Source organism: Pseudochaenichthys georgianus, chromosome 24 (assembly GCF_902827115.2).
Source record: "Pseudochaenichthys georgianus chromosome 24, fPseGeo1.2, whole genome shotgun sequence".
NCBI lineage: Eukaryota > Metazoa > Chordata > Actinopteri > Perciformes > Channichthyidae > Pseudochaenichthys > Pseudochaenichthys georgianus.
In genome coordinates this window covers 15723792-15746144 of record NC_047526.1, presented here as the reverse complement: position 1 = coordinate 15746144, position 22353 = coordinate 15723792, and positions in this window count along the sequence as shown.

Below are 22353 nucleotides of genomic sequence, written 5' to 3'. Positions count from 1 at the left end.
TCTGAAAAGTAGCCCACGCTATCAAAATAAACAAATACCCTCTCCTGGTATTGAACAATACTATAATAATAATAATAATAATAATACTCTAAATGAAAACACATAATTATTTATTAGTCCGTTTTTTCACAGACATCATACATTGACTTTCGTCTCGACAATCACGGTGCGGAGAGGAGCAGCGCTAGTTCCACTGCAGCTCGTGGTAGCAGCTAGCTGGTCCTGCTGCTGCGGGTGCAGTGGGTCAGTTGGCGGGGGCACCTGTTCTTCGTGGTCCCAATCCTCCCGGTTTTCATAGTGAACATCGGGATCCTTGTGGATAGCAGGGTTGTCCGTCTGGACCGGCTCCGTTGGAGAACGCGGTCGTTTACGCTGACTTGTGACTGTGAGAAATGTTTCCATTTTCGATCTACTGAGAATTAGCCAAGTAACAGTTCACGCAGTAAATTACAACGACCCGCCCCTGATAGATCCCGCGAAAATGTATCATATTTATACACATTCTCGCGGGCTGCGAGAATGTGTATAAATGATACATTTTCATATCAAAACAATGCGGTTGCTAAGCCGTTGCTAGGCCAATTGTTGGAGTTGCTATAGCAACTCCTAGATACCCCCTGGCGCCGCCCCTGCCCCTGAGATAACGCAAAACATGTTTTACTGTAATCCAATGCTCATCTGTCGGTTCAGCAAAATATTGTGATAACTTGCTTACCACGAAACATAGGTCTGGACGTGTACAGGTAGTCAAATAAATAAGGCTGCCGACAGCCTCTCTGTATTTCTTCACATCCACCATTTTAGGTGCATCTTCAGTGTAGTCTAACTTTTGGTCACATGGTGTTTCTCTTACCCTACACTCCTGCATGTCAAAACATTCCATTATCTTTTCAACATACCTCTTTTGTGACACATTCACACAGCCGTCAGACTGACTGAAATCCATGCCCAGAAAATGATTTAACCTCCCCAAATCCTTCATCTTAAATTTTGTGGAAAGCATGTTTTTCACTTTCTCTAGAATCTTGGTGTTGCTGGTCTGCCGGGTTCTGTGTGAAATTGTCATCTGTTAAGCATTCATGCAACATCGTATTCCAATTTCGACCTGACTGCTTCAGGCCGTAAATTTACTTATCTAGCTTACACACTAGCTGTTCTCCCTCCTTTACATAACCCTCAGGTTGTTCCATGTAAATTTCGTGATCGATGGGAGCATGCAGGTAGGGCGTCTTTACATCCATCTGGTGTAAAATCAAATCTTCTTCGGCTGCCTTCTGCATTAATACACGTACACTTGTCCAGGGTGCGAACTGGAGGGGAGCAGGGGGAGCTATAGCTCCCCTAGTGGTGACATGAGCTCCCCTGGGAACATGGTTTGTGAAATTTGGGGGGAGCTCTCTAAAATACTGATATGATGACCAAATAAATTCCATTTTGGGCATGTTTTTTTTTTCAAAGGTGTAAAATAAGTTAAATAAAATTATATTTAGAGTTTATGATTCATGAAAAAAGTGTCCCCTGCTTGCACGCTGCCCGCAGCTCCACCCACTACCCACTCACTCACAAGCTCGTTTAGTTAGCACTGCATGTTTACCAGGCATTGTTGCTGCTGCTGATATGTCGAAAAGAAAAAAACAACTTAGGCAATTTCTTTAAAAAAACGGCTAAACAACCTGATCAAGAAGACCAACCGAATGTAGCTGGTGGTAGCACATCGTACGTTGTGACTGCTGCTACAACAGAACCGAGAGAGGAGGGAGCTAACGTCAGTGCTAGTGCTAACTTGACAGCTAACGTTAACTTGGGGGCTGAAGAGACACAAGAAGACGAGCCAAGAGAAGCTAACTTGATGACTACAACTACCATACAGTAGTAGAGATCGAAGGAGATGTGGAAGAAGATGATGATGCTGCTGATGACCACCCCACCTGTTCTTCCTCTTCCTCCTTGCCTGCTGCTCGAGATGGGGGGCGAAGTTGCTGCGGTGGTCCCGTAGCCGCCGGCTGGCTGGACCAGCCAACAGTGGAGTGAGTGGATCACATTTGAGTCCTTTTAAGTTTTTTAATTAATTAATTAAACAGTCAAACGTTACATTGGTGGTCCGTGGATTATTTATTATCAAGTTGTAGTAGTTTAGAATTGGGAGAACCGAGGGAAGCTAAAGCTACGCTAACAAGGAACTAAGCTAAGCTACTGAAGCTACAAATGCATGAGCTCTGGGAAGAGAGGACGCTGTGTTGCATGCACAGAGTGGGATTGAAGGAGACCATCCTTCGAGCACCCACTGGAGAGCTGACCGCGGCACTGAGGGCTCAAGACGACAAGGTCAATGGTGACGCCTATTGTGAGTTAGCGCCGCTACTCGACAATACCAGTTTAGGACTGAGACACGAAGGACAAGGGCCGAGAAAGTCTCAGAGTATTACGGGAGCACTACATTGGAAAAGGCAGGCCCCGGATTGTCACCACATAACCATGACTGCGCAGAAGAAAGCTGATAATGAGACGGTGACAGAGTGACAGAGTGCTTTTGTGATTGTAGTCTGTAAGAACGATCAGATATCATCGATCTGTAAGCTCGATCATTTTTTAGACATGCCTCGTTTCGCTCATTTTCGCTCTATTCCAAGCCCGTCTTTGAAAATTCTGAGCAGCAGCTGACCACGCCCCCCTGCAGAAGAGCAGGCATGAGCCGGCGAGAGTCACGTTACCATATGCTTGCTGTGATTACGAGTGTCGAATAAACATGTCATCTCAGAGCAATGCATGTGTTCAAGCATATTATCAATTTGATCCAGAAACTGACCCTGAAGCAGCGGAGGTTTTGGTGGAGGTGCAAAAATCTCGGTTGCAGCAGGACGTTTCTGAATGGTTAGCTGACAAGCTGTTGTCCCTATTTATTTTACTCTGTTACGATGCTTGCTCCTTATGCCGTTCATATTTTGGCTAATTAGCAAGAATGCAATGTGTACAGTTTGTAACGCAAAAACAGCGATATATATATATATATTTATATTTATAAAGGGAGACATTCATATTTTCAGCATATATACGATGGCCTCATTGCGTTTATTAATAGTTTACAGTCCTTTTCTTCCAACATCGTGCAACAACTGTTGGAAAGTTGAATAACTTAGGATGATAAAAAGTATAACTCCAACAACACCTGAGTTGTCAGCAATGTGTGTAGTTTCATGTGTTTTTAAAAGCTCAGTTATTGACTTCTTTGTGCAAATTGCGCCACAATGCCTTCTGAACGGAGAATGTGTGCTGCATGGAGATACCAGAGGTAACATTTTTGATAGCTTCACTAAGTTGTCTGTTTAGAGAATACATTTTTCACATGTCATTCAATATGTTTATCACAATGTGTCAAGACGGATGCATAACTTGAGGACTCTGTAACCTGTATGGTGGACCATCCTGGATTGGAGCCTGTGTGCCTAAATATGTTCTCCCTGCAAAATGCATTGAATATTTACAGAGCTGAACATGGTGGACTACAGTTGAGACAAATAGAGCAGTGAGTGGTTTGTTTGTTTTGACTGAAATTGTAAAACGAATGCTAATATTGTTCATGGAAATAAATACTGGTGTATATGGCTTTATGCAATCTTTCATTCTGTCATTGTACATGTACTATTATATTATATACTACACAGCAATGGCATAACACACCCATGTGTATGACAAAAAGGTCCACACACACACAACCTTATGCTTTTGAAATCAGAATATTCTTTACCCATCCAAACATGAATAATCACGACACATTTTGATATCAAACGGAACTTTATTGTCAAAATCAACGGTTAAAAAAACCCATAAAAAAAACTAAATGTAGCCTACTTGTATTTTGTATAAATGACACTAAATATTTTTACAGAAGCTTCGTGAGCTGGTGCTGGGGGTTCCTTGGACGCAGGATCAGAGTGGTGATTCCGGCCTGCGTTGTCCTCAGGATACGCAGGGAGTTTCCTGATCCGTGAAATGTCGATGTTGGGTTCAGACAGCAGCCAAATTGAACCGTGTAGCATACCCGGCGATGACCTCCTCCCTGTCAGGTCGCTCATAATGGTGCAGGGTCCACAAAGACTTGGTCGAAGATGAGGTCCATCAAGTTGGCCACGTAGGGCTGTGCAATGGTAAAAAAAAGCACAACAAAAAATGTGGTTTAGATTAGTATATGCATGTAAAAAAACTGAAACTTCTTTCTAATTTTTTTATTTTATATTTGTAAATAGTTGTATAATAAATATTTTAAACACTTACGGAATGTGGGGTCAGTCTTTACTGGTTTTGCTCTGCATTCTCCCTTCCTGGCCTTTGGGAACTGCAGTTTATACAGAGGGTTTCCAGTGGATGTAGTGGCTTGTGCACGCTCAGCGTTTTCATTGTAGTGCAGGGCTGCCAGGTACAGTCTTTCATTTCCGCCATGATAAAAAAAAATGTAAATAATAGCAAAGGATGTACAAATTGTCACTAATTAGTAAGTATGTGAGGTGCTGGTCTGTAAAGAAGAACACATAGTTAGAACAAAATCATCTCAACTTAGTATTCAGGATGAGAAAATACTATTTGGATAAATATAGTCTGAAATCCCAAAAGATGGGGCTAAAACTCTCTATTTAGCAAAGCTCTTTGCTAAGCCTTTTCCAATCCGAGTTAGTTTTGAACCGTAACGTGCATGCTGTGTTTCTGACTCAATGCAGGTGATGTGTTGGAGAGGGGCTGAGCTCAGTAGACTGACTGTAATGAGTGCTTGCCACTAATTAGCCTGTTGCTAGAGGTAAGGCCTTGTCAACAACAACAGACCAACGGGGCTTTAGCTCAGTTTTACTCGTGGTGTGTGTGTCCCCCCTCGCATACATACACAGTGTTGTATCCTAACACACCCCCATTTATATTCATGTGCGCAAACAAGTAAACACACAAAAGCTTTTACATATAACGCTGCAAAACACGGCATGTCTCATTAGCGTAGCGTAGCGTAGCGTAGCGTAGCGTAGCTTACAGATCGATGATATCTGATCGTTCTTACAGACTACAATCACAAAAGCACTCTGTCACTCTGTCACCGTCTCATTATCAGCTTTCTTCTGCGCAGTCATGGTTATGTGGTGACAATCCGGGGCCTGCCTTTTCCAATGTAGTGCTCCCGTAATACTCTGAGACTTTCTCGGCCCTTGTCCTTCGTGTCTCAGTCCTAAACTGGTATTGTCGAGTAGCGGCGCTAACTCACAATAGGCGTCACCATTGACCTTGTCGTCTTGAGCCCTCAGTGCCGCGGTCAGCTCTCCAGTGGGTGCTCGAAGGATGGTCTCCTTCAATCCCACTCTGTGCATGCAACACAGCGTCCTCTCTTCCCAGAGCTCATGCATTTGTAGCTTCAGTAGCTTAGCTTAGTTCCTTGTTAGCGTAGCTTTAGCTTCCCTCGGTTCTCCCAATTCTAAACTAGCTCAACACGTGGCTAACTAGCTACTCTTATGCTAACCGTGCTAACATGCTCGCCTTGTTATCGCACGCACGCTTCGAGCTGTAGAATAATTCATCGTATCTGGGCCCATAACCTGTTAGCAGATTTAGACTTATACCTTGTGTCTCTCTGCAGCAGAAAGGTGACTATTCTCACAGTTCAAGTTTAGCCATTCATCTCGGCGTTATTTATTAGATGCACACAGGTCAAGAGACTTGAGGACTGAAAAAGATGGGGCGTAACTCCAACTGTCATATACCCCAGGTAGTGACATCACAATCATGTGCTACAGCGCTACCCAATGAACACAGTAGTAGTCGCAGCTACTTATACAAACAATATGGTACACAGTATTACATAGTCATACAATATACATGTCTCTGTGCTTAGTAAGTATTGGTCATAATATTAATAAAAACAACAACGTTTGGGTTCGTTAGTTTATTATGATGGTAACGTTAACCAGTAAGCTTCAATAATCAACTCCAGCTCAACAAACCATATTGCAATATCTACGTTAACGTTATTTCTGGGACCATCTGGAAATGTGAGATTCATATTTTTCAGATACACAGATCTTATAGTGAGGTTAATCTCATGTAGCCTACAGTACGCTGCTCTTCAACACTAATGTGACGTTAGCTGTCTGCATTGTCGAGCATAGCGAGTTTAAATCAACAATATCAATGCATACAGTTACCTAACTAGCAAACTAACTAATGTACGAGGATGACCTTAGTACCAACCTCACACAGAAGCCGTTTGTTCTACAGAATAATCCTTCTTAATGTTTTACACTTCTCTAATATGTTTTAACTTGTATGCTACGGATAGCATCGTTAGCACAGATGTAGCTTAGCTGAATAAAAAGACCAGTAAGAAGTGCTTGAATTTCACTTACCGAAGAAACTGCATTCAGGGACGGCCTATTTTAACCGCAGAGCCATAAGATAAGTCCGATATTTAAATGAAGAATACTCCACCAGGCACTAACACAGCAAACACATCAACGAGTTCAAGTTGTGTTCCCTGCATCAACCTCGCAGCTGAGCCCCGGCCTGTAGCATCCTGGAGCTTACTCAGCTAACGGAGCTACTAGCAGAGAGACAGAAAGGTAGAAGCAGGACTCACTGCAGAGCCCTGTCACTCAAGGTGACCACGCCCTAATTTATGCAAACACTGTAAGACCTAATATAACTAAAAGAGTTGTGTTATAAAACAATTGACCCCCCACAAAGTTGTCATGAAGGGGGAATCTAACTATACAGAGAATATGGTTTTTTGAACCACGATGTAAACATGTTTATTTCTGCTGTAAAATTGGTCATTTTAACATGGGGGTCTATGGAAATTACTCCCTTCTGCAGACTGCTCCTACTGGTCACTAGATGAACTGCAGTTTGAGGCACTTCCTTATTGGCCTCCCGGCTCTGCCCAAGAGTTTGCCGCTTGGTTCTATCAGGTAAAGCACTTTGGTACCCAGTTATTTATGGTATTGAGTTTGAATTTAGCCCTTGGAATGTAATTTCCAACAGTGCATTGTAATGACTGAAAAAACAGGCTCAGGGCTTAATAGGTTAAAGCTTGACTTGATTTGGTCTTTTACTTAAGAGGATGTTTGTCATCCTGTCTTCTCTTATTTCCTTATCTTTCTTTCAGGTGTAACATCTACCAATGGTAGAACATGACATAGACCTCCTGCACCTATTTGCGGTCCTACTAGTCAACCCTTCTGATCAGAGCCTTTCCTAAATAGTGGTAAGTTGTTTTACAGTTCAGTGTACGTTAATTTAGCAATTTAAATGCTTTACTGCTGTTGAATAAACCCTATATTGCTAGTGATTTTATTAAAACTATGATTTGCAATCTTTTTGATTCCAATTACAATAATCTTTTTTGTTATAATTGTAAAACACATCTTAAAGGTGGAGTAGGTAAGTTTGAGAACCGGCTCGAGATAAACTTGTTGTTATATTCCATGGAATGCTCTTAACATCCCGATAGCAATGAATATCTTAAGTGCTTTGACAAAAAATCCATAAAAAAATGTCATCTGTGGAAGCCGTAGTACTGTAAAAAGCACTACCAATCAGCCGGCCCGGCTAAAATAACTGTATGACCTACCTGCCTGTCAGCTTTCCACCTGTGCACAAACTTATCTCGTGCCCTCATTGGTCATGTCCGCGTTCGTGTGTGTTGGAGGAGGAGGAAATTCTAGTGCACTCGAGCTGGTTTCTCCAAAATGACCTACTCCACCTTTAACATCCATCAGCAATCAATAAAACAAATCGTCCAACACAAAATAGAAGAAATCTGGAACTATTCTATTTCTTTTTATACAACAGCATCTATTGGGACTGCTCATTGATGTCATCAAGAGCAGTCTACCGTTTGTAGTCGGCCTCTCAGAATGTTTAGCATTTATTTGTCTCTTAACATTCCTATAATAATTTTTTTTGTATTGTTGATATTGTTTTGTTTTTTATTTTTGTTGTGAGAATCACTTTGCAATTGTTTAAGTGCTATATAAATAGTTATACTAATATTATTGTTGTTACCATCATTACTATTATTAATAATGTTTTCTTTGTTTTCTTTATTCATCACTGCAGAAAGGATCATGCCAGCCCACATCAAACACCTGATCAAGAACTTGTGAATATTCAGGCAGAAAAGATGAAAACATCTGTTCAAAGTTCCAGTTTCCTGTACATGGAACCATGCCTGTCCTCTGTTCCACATGTCTTCAGTCAGTTAATCGACCCAATGACTCGGACACTAGTTCTACCAAGGCTTATTAGAGGTAAGAGTGGTAGGAGAGGAGTGGAGTTATCTTTGTATTTAGGCTGCAAGTCAACAAAGGTGATCAAGTGCTGATGCTAATAATGATCCTATTCATTTGATATTGAATACCGAATCCTGATCCGATTCTTCTATTTACCAGATAATACAGCTGCACCGTGTACACTAGCTCTACTTGTTTTTGCCATTGTAACCATAAGCAATTGTTGACTGTACGTCTATGCAACCAACTGTAATTTATAATGTATTTTACCATACTTTAACGGTCAAGTTCTGGCAACCACAGCAGCCCAAATGTTAACGTAAATGTCAAGTTTTCTTTTTACAGTGTACTTATATCTGTACATTTATTTTCAGTTTGCTTCAAGAAGTGGCTTCAACAGACAGAAATGCAGGCCAGATTGGGAAAGGCTGGACGCTACACAATGGGAAACATTATGGACATGAACAAGGAAAAACATAAAACACTTTATTTGTTGCCTTTTTCTTATCATACATACATTTTGTTACCATTTAAATATTGAATTCTATTTATTACTTTTATTTTAAATCAAATGCACCTGTTTTAGATAATATATTTATATTTGATGTATAGGTTGATTTGCAGGTTGGTTGTTATTTGTATAATTATTGTATTGTTACTGTGTATTTTATTATTAACTAAAATACTGTTATGAATACTACACAATGCCTTTACAGTATGTCTAAATTACCATGACTTCACTTCTAAAAGGGGTAAATTAATAATCTTTTTTCTCAAAGCAATGATAAACCTGTGAATTGGATGTAGAAAATGTAAATTATAGTGTCCGTCCAAAAAAAAACATTACTTATAGTGAAAACCACCCTTGAATGATGGGATAGTAGACTAAAAGCTTTAGGAATCCAAGCTATAACATGTAATAAGTACCCTAGAGGCTTCTCAATCCTTAAATGTCCCCTCCTCGACTCCTATCCTCGTGAGTTAGTCCCGCCCAGAGGAGATGCGAGCGGAGGACTGAGGAGGGGAACCGAGGAGAGGAGGGGAAGCAGCAGGCGGTTAGAGAAATGAGAACTCCTCTCCTCTGAGCGGTCATTTTAAAGAGACGTCCAAAAGTTACATAATTTTCAAAAATACAGATAAAAAACAAATCAAATCCTGTAGCAGTTCTTAGGATTTAGCAGCCTGGTATATATTACAGTTATTAAAGATGGCATATGTATATAAAGTATATATTGCACATAGTTTGACGGTATTTAACAGCAGCAAGTTACACAATGTTATAATCGGGAGATAAGTTTCCATTCATTTCGACAAGCCTGGGCAACAACGATTAAAAGATTTCTGGCTCCCAAACCAATTGTGTATTTCATTACAAAAAGCAGTTATACCATACTATGTTTAGGTACTAATGAATTATATCCTCAAAACAAACGCACACATAAATAACAAAGGAAAATACATAATTTAATAAATCCACAATATGATAACATTTTACAGATTAATTTAATAAACTTTTACAAAACATAGGTTGATGTTATATCGGGGGGAAAAATACATATTTAAACATTTCAATTGGTCTCTGCATATTTAAGTAATGCTAGTTTATATAACAGATGAACAGATGTACAATATCCAGAAAGTAGATGCAAAAAATATATATAATGTGTGTATTTCCAACATTTCCTCTGAAAGAGTGTTATATCAATGCAAGATAAGTTAGTTAGCATCCACAACTTTTGTTAATGGATAACTATTGAGTAAGTTGAGTAGTGAGCCATTCGGGTTTTTTTTTCGTGGTGGGATGTCTGCTGAGAAGTCCTTGTATGCCTCGCTGACTTTGAGGACATCTGGGTCTGGCAGCTCCCCCCGCACAGCCTTGTAAGGTGTACTCCTTTGAACATGTTTATATGATAATTAGGACTTTAATAACAATTTTACACTCAGACAACTATCACAAAGTTGTAGCAGGCTACATACAATTACTTAGGACAATAGATATTACCTTACACCGTCAGCAACTGTAAACTGCTTTGGCTTAGTGGAAGTGAGGACCATGTCACTCACACTGCCTGGTTTCACACCCTATTCATTACACAAAAGAATTAATTGAAAAGGTTGTTGATGCAACAAACTAAATCAGCTCTTGGCACAAAGGAAATACTCATTAAACCGTGGATTGGTTGTGAACACATCCTGTACTTACCATGGTTCTTGGCTTGTGCCATCGCTGCTCTGTTTCAGTGCAGCTGAGGACAGGGGGGACAGCAGCCAGGTTGAGTGTGGAGTAGTGTGCGGTCTGGAACAGAGTGCTGTTCCAGCTACACAGGAAGACTTTGCCACTGCAATCTCCACAGGTGAGCAGTTCTCAAAGACAATCTACACATTAAAACAAAATGTCAGTCATTTTACATTTAGGACACTGCTTCAATACAACACAGACAAATGAGAAAGCTGAGAGCAGGCTGATCAGGCAAGTAGTAGGTGTGGGAAAAGGCTAAAACCATGTCAGGTTATCAGTCACATCACATACACAGAAGTTCTGCTGTTTGGAATACTGTAATTTAAGGACATTCAAACAGATAAGCTTGTATAGCCTGTCTCAGCTCTCAATTTATTATCTTATATTATAACTACATAAAATAGTGTTAGTAGAACATTGAACAGCTTAACATAGATGTAGGGTACAAAACCAGCACTTACCTAACACTGGCCAATACAAATAACCAACCTGATCTCACCAGAATGCGTGACTCCACCACGACTCCTTAACACAGCATTGCGTGGTGGTGTCACGAACTTGGTTACATTTACGTGTCTGCACCACGCAAACAACCCCAATGTAAAGTGAATGAGGCTCCTTTGTCGTGGTGCACACACGCATTTCTACAACGTCCCGCAGTGAGCTTTTATTCTATACAACGTTTTTAAAATCTACTTTATAGCTTGTTGTAACTCGCGGGAGGCTTCTTTTATTTTATTTGTATTCATAATCATTTTAATTTTTCGACAGAATGTATTATGGTGCATTAGTTACGAATTTTTGTTCTCAAAAAACAGTGCATTGTGTGTAATACAACTGTGATTTTTATTAAATAAGTTAGTTTTTAAGGAAGGCCAGAGCTTCAGCTGTGTCAAATAGATTGTTCCCTTTAGTTAACGTTTTTTAAAAGAACATTATATTCCGATTTGATCATGTCCCCTTTATTGTATTACGGAGAGCAATGTGAGCATCCATTCCCATTGGATAACGCAGGATTTTACACCCGGAAGTAAGTATTCTCTGTCGATTGATTTTACAGTGATATCTGCACTACTCATCAACTCAAAACACCAGATTATCCTTGTTGATTACACAACATTGATTGGTTTAAATTGTGTGCAATGCTTTTGTAATTTTCCCCTTCGATTCGGAGAAACAAATATTTGTTCAGTTTAGGATGGCCGAAGACACTACACTACCCAGAATCCTCAGCTATCGTTTGGGAATACACCATGTGCTTTGCTTGACAATGTTGAAGTTTACGCTGAGCGACAAACAGCATTTTGAAATGGAATGAAACCCATCGACGGCACACTATTCAAAAGAGGAATCGAACGTGTCCCCCCCCCCACCCCTTAGGTCACAGGCTCCTCCAACAGTGCAACACAATAAAACAGATAAACAGAAAAAATAGTGCAAGTCAATACAAAAAGAAAATAGTAAAAAGTGAAATAGTGCAATAAGAGTCTATACAAGGGATTGGAATATGATATATTAGACAAATCATTTCTAAGTAGCAGCCAGATTAATGTTATGGATGTTATTTCAAAGTGCAGGTGTTTAATAGTCGTATGGCCTGTGGGATGAAACTGTCCCTGAGTCTGGTGGTTTTGGTCCGGATGTAAGATAAGATAAGATAAGATGGTACTTTATTGATCCCAATTTGGGACATTGTTTTTGTTGCAGCAGCATAAAAGACAAGGCATTTTACAATAAAACAAAACCACAAATAAACAAGAATAGAAAGAAAAGAAAAGAAAAGAGAAAATATACGTGTAGATATTATATATGCAAATATACATATTCAAAAATACATGACAATGGAATATGGAATATTGAATATTGAACAGATTATATATGTGTACAATGTACAGCGAGGTTGTATTAGAGAAACTATGGAGCAGAGAGTTCTCTTCCAGCCAGAGGTGATTTATTGTACAGAGTTATGGTAGTGGGCAGGAATATGTTCCTGTATCGGTCCTTGTGACAGCGGAGCTGCAGCAGTCTGTTGGAGAAGGAGCTCCGTTGACTGTCCAGCTGCAGGTGGAGAGGATGGGTGGGGTTATCCATCATGGACAACAGCCTGTTCAGTGTCCTCCTCTCCACCACAGCTTCAAAGGGGTCCAGCTTGATGCCGATGACAGACCCAGCTTTCCTGATCACTTTATTGATCCTGCTGGTGTCACCGGCTCTGATGCTGCCCCCCCCCCCCCCCAGCAGACCGCAGCAAAGTAGAGTGCACTGGCCACAACAGACTAGAAGATCTCCAGCATCTTGCTGCACACGTGGAAGGATCTCAGCTTCCTCAGAAAATAGAGTCTGCTCATCCCCTTCTTGTACACAGCGTCAGCGATCCTCCAGTTCAGCCCATAAGTGCACTCCCAGGTACTGTAGTCCTCCACAACAGCCACATCCTCTCCTAGAATGCGGCTGTTGTGCCAGATGGCAGCAGACAGAACAGTTTGTGGCTGGGGTGTTAACCAGGTTAACCAGGTATTTTTACTCCACTACATTTATTTTAGTTACTTTACAAATTCTGATTAATGATGTGAAATATAAACAACCCTTAAAGCAGACTTTAGTTACACCTGAGTAAAATTCAGGGAAGGTGATTGTCAAGTGCCAACAATCAGGAGAGATATTTGATTGGAGGACTGGCTTATCTAAAGCCAGTTGAGTAGCACTTGAAATGTTTTGGCTCTATGAAGCCTGATGTACTTTATGATTCTGTTTTCTTCAAGCTTGTATTTTGTTGGTCGAACGCACTTATTGTAAGTCGCTTTGGATAAAAGCGTCAGCTAAATGCAATGTAATGTAATGTAATGATTGTTGGTGCTTGAGAAGACTAAATATTTATCTGCAGATCCCTATGAAGTATATACATTACTCGTTATTCTCTACAAATAGTTAATTAAAAACTGTATATAATTGCTATTTTGGACATCCCTTTTCAAGATTTCAATATTACTCTAAACGTGTAATAACGTGCTTTAACCAGTAGGTGGTTTGGGTTAAAAAGCTGTCAAGTTTACAGTGTTAACAAAATAAAATATACTGCTGTTTCTGGTTTAGTTTACGACGGATATATTTAGTTATTGTTTTGATATTTGTAACACAAAAGCGATGGAAAAACCCCACAGCAACACAGAAAAGATGGTCTTAACATGACCCAGAGGTCTAGTAGTTAATAAAAAACAATAATATCAAAACAAATTATTACTACTAACTTTATTGTGAAATTAAAACAGAACGGTAAAAGAATAGTTTCCGGTCTATTCTGAGCCAGATCTCTGTAGATAAATACAAATACAGATCGACGACAGATGTGTAATATGTAATGCAGCCAAACCATTTATTACAATGCATTCATGTGATGACTTTCAAAGAGTAAAGCAAGCACTGCTGAATAAAGTATGATTTATCTTTTACGAAACGTTTTTTCATATGGAATGCAGTCAACCAATCACAGAGCTTGAGGCAACGCAGACAATAGCTGAGGATTCTGGGTAGTGTAGTGTCTTCGGCCATCCTAAACTGAACAAATATTTGTTTCTCCGAATCGAAGGGGAAAATTACAAAAGCATTGTACACAATTTAAACGAACCAATGTTGTGTAATTAACAAGGATAATCTGGTGTTTTTTAGTTGATGAGTCGTGCAGATATCACTGTAAAATCAATCGACAGTAAATGTTATATTTTGCATGGGGTTTTTGTTGTTTTTGTGTTTAACTTGTTGTGTGCTCCTTTTACCCCTCACTACTCTGTCTTTCTGTCTCTGCAGGGCTGGTGTGTGACAGGGGGGCGTGGCTGGTTACTCCTGGCTGCAGATGAGGCACACCTGTCCCCACTCACTTGATTACCTGCTCTTTAAGAGCCTGGCCCTCACCTCACTTCTCTGCCAGAGTATTTTTCATGCTGTCCCGCGGTCCGGAGTGCCTTTCTGCAGCCTGGAGTCTGTTGTAGTTGGTTTAGGAGTTCTTTTTGAGTTTTGGTCGGAAACGTTTTCCCGCAGCTTTGTTTTTGGTTTACTACGGCCAGCCAAGCTCCCTGTCGTCAGTACCTGCCTTGGATTACCTTGTCTATTAAACTTTTTGAAACTTTATTTTTGTCAGTCTCTGCTTTGGGGTCCCAGTAGTATCTAAACGTCACAGTAAAGAGTATACTTACTTCCGGGTGTAAAATCCTGCGTTATCCAATGGGAATGGATGCTCACATTGCTCTCCGTAATACAATAAAGGGGACATGATCAAATCGGAATATAATGTTCTTTTAAAAAACGTTAACAAAAGGGAACAATCTATTTGACACAGCTGAAGCTCTGGTCTTCCTTAAAAACAAACTAATGTAATGAAAATCACAGTTGTATTACACACAATGCACTGTTTTTTGAGAACAAAAATTCGTAACTAATGCACCATAATACATTCTGACGAAAAATAAAAATTATTATGAATACAAATAAAATAAAAGAAGCCTCCCGTGAGTTACTACAAGCTATAAAGTAGATTTTAAAAACGTTTTATAGAATAAAAGCTCACTGCAGGACGTTGTAGAAATGCGTGTGTGCACCACGACAAAAGAGCCTCATTCACTTTACATTGGGGTTGTTTGCGTGGTGCCGACACGTAATTGTAACAAAGTTCGTGACCCATGATGGTGGTGGGGTTATGGTATGGGCAGGCGTATGTAATGGACGAACACAGGCCACTCGATTCACAACATTACCCTAACCCTAACCCTACCCCTCACACCAGATACTGCCTGGTTTTCGTACCCCCCCCAGACACCCCCAATAAAGCAAAAATGCACGTTCTCATTCATAACACTCCGTTCGATGTCTCACTATGGGATGCGCCTCATCGCGGAGCAAACAGAAGCATCAATCTCATTACGCCAATCCTGATTGGCCGGTGATTCTTGACGTCAACGTCAGGGGAAATCACCCCCTATAAGTAGCCTGCGCCACGACGCATGCGTCATTCAAACACCTCTTCTCGCTTCAGAGCACATCTCGAACGGTAGCCGGGCTAGCTTAACAGTCCACAGACTGAACCCAAAGCTAATTTTTGGTCGACGGGCGTTAGCCGGCTACCCGATTCTCTCACAGAAGAGTATTATAGTCAACTTCGCCGTTCTTCCTCTGGAGTAAGGTAAGGTTTTGACTTCAAGTTAGCAACACACCAGTTGCTAACTTGTGTTTTTTCCCTCACTACCGACACCACGGTAGCGAGGACACTTTTTTCTTCTCTCTTCCACGGAGGAGAAAAGGATTACAGGAATATTACCATACCAGGTAATATCCTTGAGAAAAAAAAAGACCCACGCTGTCCTTTTTCCCCCCGGATTAAAGACAGATCGGTAAACATCTTTTTCTCGAACGTACCTGTCATGAGCGGACCCTCTCCACGCCTCACGGCGAACGAGATGGATGCCTCTCCCCCTCACACCAGAGGAGTCAGGAACTCGGAGGCTCGGCGCTGCGGTTGCGGGTTGAAAGTGTCAGGCACAGACTCACACCAGATCTGTTCGTCCTGCCTCGGGCTGGAACACGCCCAGGAGGCCATCGACAACCCCGGCTCGTGCGGACATTGTGCCCGCCTCACCGTGAAGAGCCTCCACCGAAGGTTAGCGCAACAAGTTAACCTGTCGGGACGGGACCCCCTCATGTCCACTGATCCGCCGACCGGCAATCAAGACACGGGGACGTCTGCCGCAGAGATGGAGCCCCTCACTGCGGTCTGGGGCTCACCGACAGCGGCACCCGCAGAACCGGAATCCCGCGCCATATCAGGCCGAGATCCGGTGGCGGCAAGAAACGCGGGAACGGGGCCCCACGCTATACCAAGCTGGGGCTCCCGACTGGACCTCACCACGGTTTCACCCGCGGAAGATGTCCTGGAGTTAGACTGCATGGAGGACGAAGAGTACACCTCTGAGTTCCTCCTGTCTGACTCGGATGAGCAGGAAGACGACATCTTCATGTCATCGACTCAGGCTGCAAAGCCGGGAGCGATGGCTGCTCCCCCGGGCGACAGCACACCAGCTTCGCCCTGTCTCAGTATGGACCTACAAGCCGTGTGTCAGCGCGCTGCGGCCAAACTAGACATCCCATGGCCCGAAGTGGCCAAGGAGACCTCCAGGTCCCGTTACGAGGGAAAACTTTTTCCCAAACAACGAGGGCAAATAGGCAACTCCTCCCGGTCTTCACGGAGATGTTGGATGAGGTGTCGGTCTCGTGGAGAGACCAGCCCTTTAGCAACAAGGCCCCAATCCAGGGTGCCCACTCCCTTGACTGTGACGGTATGGAGAGGCTTGGCCTGCTCCACATACCACCTATGGAACCGCTGGTGGCAGCCCACCTCCTACCGAGGATGGGCCAGCCGCCAAGCAGGAACCCCACGCTGCCAGCAAAAACAGACCGATTCCAGTCTACCATGACAGAGCCGCAGCATTGTCCGCCAGGGCTCTGAACGTTTCCTCGATGCTAACCGCATACCAAGCGGAGCTCTGTGAGGATATGTCGAGCAATCCTGGACCGGCCACTCTGGACGAGATAGCCGCGGTCACAGACATTTGTCTCCGTGTCCAACGCTGCGCCGTCCAGGCCACGGGCAAGGTAATGGGGATCATGGTGGTGCAGGAAAGAGCTAGATGGCTCAACCTCACCAACCTCCCAGACCGGGAAAAGGAAGATGTGCTTGACATGCCCATTGTTCCCGAGGGGATTTTCGAGTCGAAAAAGAAGGAAGACGAGGCTCTCCACCTTTGTCTCCCTCGAAGGGTCCAGCCGCGGCCTTTGCAACGGCGGCCCTTCGCCCACGCTGCACCGCGCTCTGCTGGGTTCAAAGTACCAGGACAGCAGAGGGCGCAGCCCGCCCCGAGTCCCCAGCCCAGGCAGGAGACGAGGGCGAGTTGGTCTAGAAAATCTCCGGTTCCGGCTGTAGCCCAGGCACAGCCGACCCAGAATTTCGGCCAGCAGGCGAGGAAGAAGAAACGAGCGGCCTGACAGCCCCTCCTTCTCCCCTCCGTGACGGAGCTGGAAGTTCCTTCCCCGGCTCTAAATGTGTCCCCGCCGCCTCGAGAGATGCCTCAACGCCATCCTCAAGTCCGCACAAGACACATGTCACATTGTTGTTGTCTGAATAAACCATTTTCCGCTGACGCATCCAGGCTCCGGCCAAGGGCGCAGCTCAAAAAAATGAAAAGAAAGACAATAAACACTCCGTTAACCATAAATCCCCTTCTGAGAGCAGCTACGGCCTCTCTCAAAAGGCGGATAATAAACGGGTCTGTGAAGGCACCACCGCCACGCGCATACGCAGTGCCGGTTGGGGCTTTAAGGGCACTACCGCCACGTGCGTACGCAGTGCCGGCTAGAGCTGTAAAGAACGGCCCGTCAATCCTTCCCCTTTCAAGAGCAGCTACGGCATCTCTCAAAGGACGGATTATTGACGGGTCCGTGAAGCCACCGCCACACACATACGCAGTGCCGGCCAGGGCTTTAAGGGCACCACCGGCACGCGCAGGCGCAGTGCCGACTGGAGCCGTGAGGGCACCACCGGCACACACATGTGCAGTACCGGCTGGAGCTGAAAAGGCACCTCCGTCACGCACATGCGCAGTGCCGGTCGGAGCCGTAAGAGTGACATCCCAGCTGGCTCTAAGGAGCATACAGCAGGAGATACTCACGATGTCTGCCTGGGCTTCTCAAAACAGTTATAATTTATCTGTTTTCACAAACCCAGTGAGAGTCAACCCACATTCTGGAGAGAAGGGTTCTCTCTCTCCCAGAAAGAACGGTTTTATCTATAAAGCCCACCGAGCGGAGTCAGATTACGGAGGAAAATGTCCTCGTAAAGCACCCGCTCAACATGGGCCTCATAATAAAACTAAACCCCGAACGCCACGGCCTACGGAGAGTTTTGGTGATTATGAAATACGTAGTGGCACTACACCCGACTTTTCCAGTGCGGGACGCGCCTACGGGTGCAGTCCTTTCACGGAAGGTGGTCACCACGGACGCAGGTCAGACGGGCTGACAGGGGACTTACGAAGGTCGCCCGGTGAGAGGTCTCTAGAACAGAGACTTCCAGCGGGCACGCGTAAATTACCCAGAGCTTTTATCGGTGTTCCCCACCCAAAAATGCTTCCTGCCTTCTCTCAGAGGACTTCATGTCCCCGTGAGGATAGACAACACGATATCGTGGATGAACCGCCAGGGGAGTTTGCGTTGTCTCCAGTCACACACACTGGCACACAAACTGATCCCGTGGAGCGGCAGACGTCTCCTCTCTCTGAGAACGACACAAGTACCGGGTGTTATGCACCTAGGGACAGAATTACTGTCAAAGGGCGCACCACTCTATGCAGACTGGACTCCTCATCCAAGGATCGAGAGTCCGCTGTGGGTGCGTTACGGCGGAGCCGCGTTAAATCTGTTCGCAAGGGGAGAAAATGCTCAATGACAGCTGTTCTCTTTAATGCACGATTTAAACGCACCGTTAGGCGGGGACGCACTCGTACACGATTGACCTCCGGGTCCTCTGTATACGCTCCCACCCCTGGTTCTGTTCCCCTTAACTCCGGCCAGAGTGAAAGAGCAACGCCACACACTTACTCTGATGTTTCCACCCTAGCCCGCAATATACGGGCTGGCGGGGATATATCAGCTGTTGTGCGGGCAGCCGTGGCAGCCCCCACCACGCAGGGACAGATTGTCTCAGGCGGGGAGGGCGATCCTTCACCCACGCCCAGAGCACGGGGCACTATGGGCCTGACCCGTGAGTGGTCCAATCTGAATACAGTGGGACTCCCTCAGAAGGTGATAAACACTATTCAGAGTGCGAGAGCTTCCTCCACCAGGTCTCTTTACGACTGTAAGTGGAGGGTGTTTGAGGAGTGGTGCCTTCAAGAAGGGCACATCTCTTTTCAATGTCCTGTCGGGGTGATTTTATCATTTCTACAGGACTTGATCGATAAACACAGAGCTTTTTCCACGATCAAGGTGTACCTGGCTGCTATTGCTGCATGCCATGTGGGCTTTGAGGGTAAGACGGCTAGCCAACATCCTTTGATTTGCCGTTTTATGAAGGGAGCGCGCAGGCTCCTCCCTGTCTCCAGGTCGCTGGTGCCCTTATGGGACCTGGCAGTGGTTTTAAATGGGCTCAAAATGACCCCATTTGAACCCCTGGAGGGAGCTGACATGAAACATCTGTCACTCAAGACAGTGCTGTTACTGGCCCTGGCATCCGCTAAACGGGTCAGTGATATCCATGCACTGTCTGTACATCCCTCATGCACTCAGTTCGCCCCAGGGCAAACGAGAGTGTTGTTGAAACCCAACCCTGCCTTTACACCAAAGGTGGTTGGTTCGTGTACCCCGATTGACATTGAGGCATTTCCTCCGCAGCTGGTTTCCTCCGGGGAGCAGCAGCGGGATCTATTGTGTCCAGTCCGGGCTTTGCACACATATATGGACAGATCAAAAGAGCTTCGTCTTAATCACCAACTCTTTGTGTCCTGGGCTAAACCTCACAAGGGTAAGCCTGTTACTAAGCAACGACTATCCCACTGGATCGTGGAGGCGATTGCTTTGGCCTATACGAGTCAGAATCTGCAAGCACCTTTGGGTCTGCGGGCTCACTCGACTCGGGGCCTGGCTACATCCTGGGCTTTGTTCAAGGGTGTTTCCATCCAGGATATCTGTGCGGCGGCAAGCTGGTCTTTGCCGCTCACTTTTGTCCGCTTTTACAGGCTGGACGTCTCCGCTCCAAGCGTGGCCCGAGCAGTGCTGGGCACCTTGTTGAGTCGGGACTCCACCTGTTAAATTCTGGTTGATCGGTGATCTTCGAGATAAGCTCGTCTGGCAATACGGGAGCTACAATATCCCATAGTGAGACATCGAACGGAGTGTTATGAATGAGAACTATAGGTTACTTACGTAACCCCAGTGCTAAGAGTAACATGAAGTGAGATGTCTCACCAGACGGCCCTCCTTGCTATGGTGAAGCGAGAAGAGGTGCTTATTTTGAATGACGCATGCGTCGTGGCGCAGACTACTTATAGAGGGTGATTTCCCCTGACGTTGACGTCAAGAATCACCGGCCAATCAGGATTGGCGTAATGAGATTGATGCTTCTGTTTGCTCCGCGATGAGGCGCATCCCATAGTGAGACATCTCACTTCATGTTACTCTGAGAACTGTGGTTACGTAAGTAACCTATAGTTTCAGAGTGGCCTTTTATTGTGGCCAGCCTAAGGCACACCTGTGCATTAATCATGCTGTCTAATCAGCATCTTGATATGCCACACCTGTGAGGTGGGATGGATTATCTCGGCAAAGGAGAAGTGCTCACTATCACAGATTTTTTCAGATTTGTGAACAATATTTGAGAGAAATGGTTATTTTGTGTATGTAGAAAATGTTTTAGATCTTTGAGTTCATCTCATGAAAAATGGGAGCAAAAACAAAAGTGTTGCGTTTATATTTTTGTTCAGTGTATATATATATATTACACACTGCTCTGCCTTCTGCACGGACCTCACAGCTGTTCTCACTGTAACAGCTACTAAAATAATATCCAGGGGATGCATGCAGAGCTGTCATTGGCTGAGATAAGTCCGGCCGTGCGTAACGCCTCCACCGTTCCCGGAAATGCATCCGCGGAGGAGCCGTGAGGATGCATCAGTGTATCCTCGATCATAGCTCCTCCAGAGAGCCTCCTCGATGCTCGATGCTCGGTCCTCTATGTGCATTTAGAGAAATTAGATGTCCTTCAACATGGTGCGCTGAAATTCATTTCCGGGTCACTACCGTCACTGATTAGACAGCATGATTATTGCACAGGTGTGCCTTAGGCTGGCCACAATAAAAGGCCACTCTGAAACGTGCAGTTTTGCTTTATTGGGGGGTCTGGGGGGGTCCGAAAACTAGTCAGTATCTGGTGTGACCACCATTTGCCTCACGCAGTGCAACACATCTCCTTCGCATAGAGTTGATCAGGTTGTTGATTGTGGCCTGTGGAATGTTGGTCCACTCCTCTTCAATGGCTGTGCGAAGTTGCTGGATATTGGCAGGAACTGGAACACGCTGTCGTATACGCCGATCCAGAGCATCTCAAACATGCTCAATGGGTGACATGTCCGGTGGGTATGCTGGCCATGCAAGAACTGGGATGTTTTCAGCCTCCAGGAATTGTGTACAGATCCTTGCAACATGGGGCCGTGCATTATCATGCTGCAACATGAGGTGATGGTCGTGGATGAATGGCACAACAATGGGCCTCACGGTATCTCTGTGCATTCACAATGCCATCAATAAAATGCACCTGTGTTCGTCGTCCATAACATACGCCTGCCCATACCATAACCCCCCCACAAACATTTGGACTACCTATGTTGTAAATGTATTATCATTTCAATTTACACACGGCATCTATTGCACGTCTGTCCGTCCTGGGAGAGGGATCCCTCCTCTGTTGCTCTCCCTGAGGTTTCTCCCATTTTTCCCTTTAAAACTGTGGGTTTTCTCCGGAAGTTTTTCCTTGTACGATGTGAGGGTCTAAGGACAGAGGGTGTCGTATTGTCATACTGATATTTTGTACAAACTGTGAAGTCCACTGAGACAAATTTAACATTTGTGATATTGGGCTATATAAATAAACATTGATTGATTGATTGATTGATTGATTGATTGATTGATTGATTGATTGATTGATTGATTGATTGATTGATTGATTGATGGGCCACTCGATTCCCAACATTGACATCAGAAAACCGCTCACCCATACGACGCCACACACGCTGTCTGCCATCTGCCCTGAACAGTGAA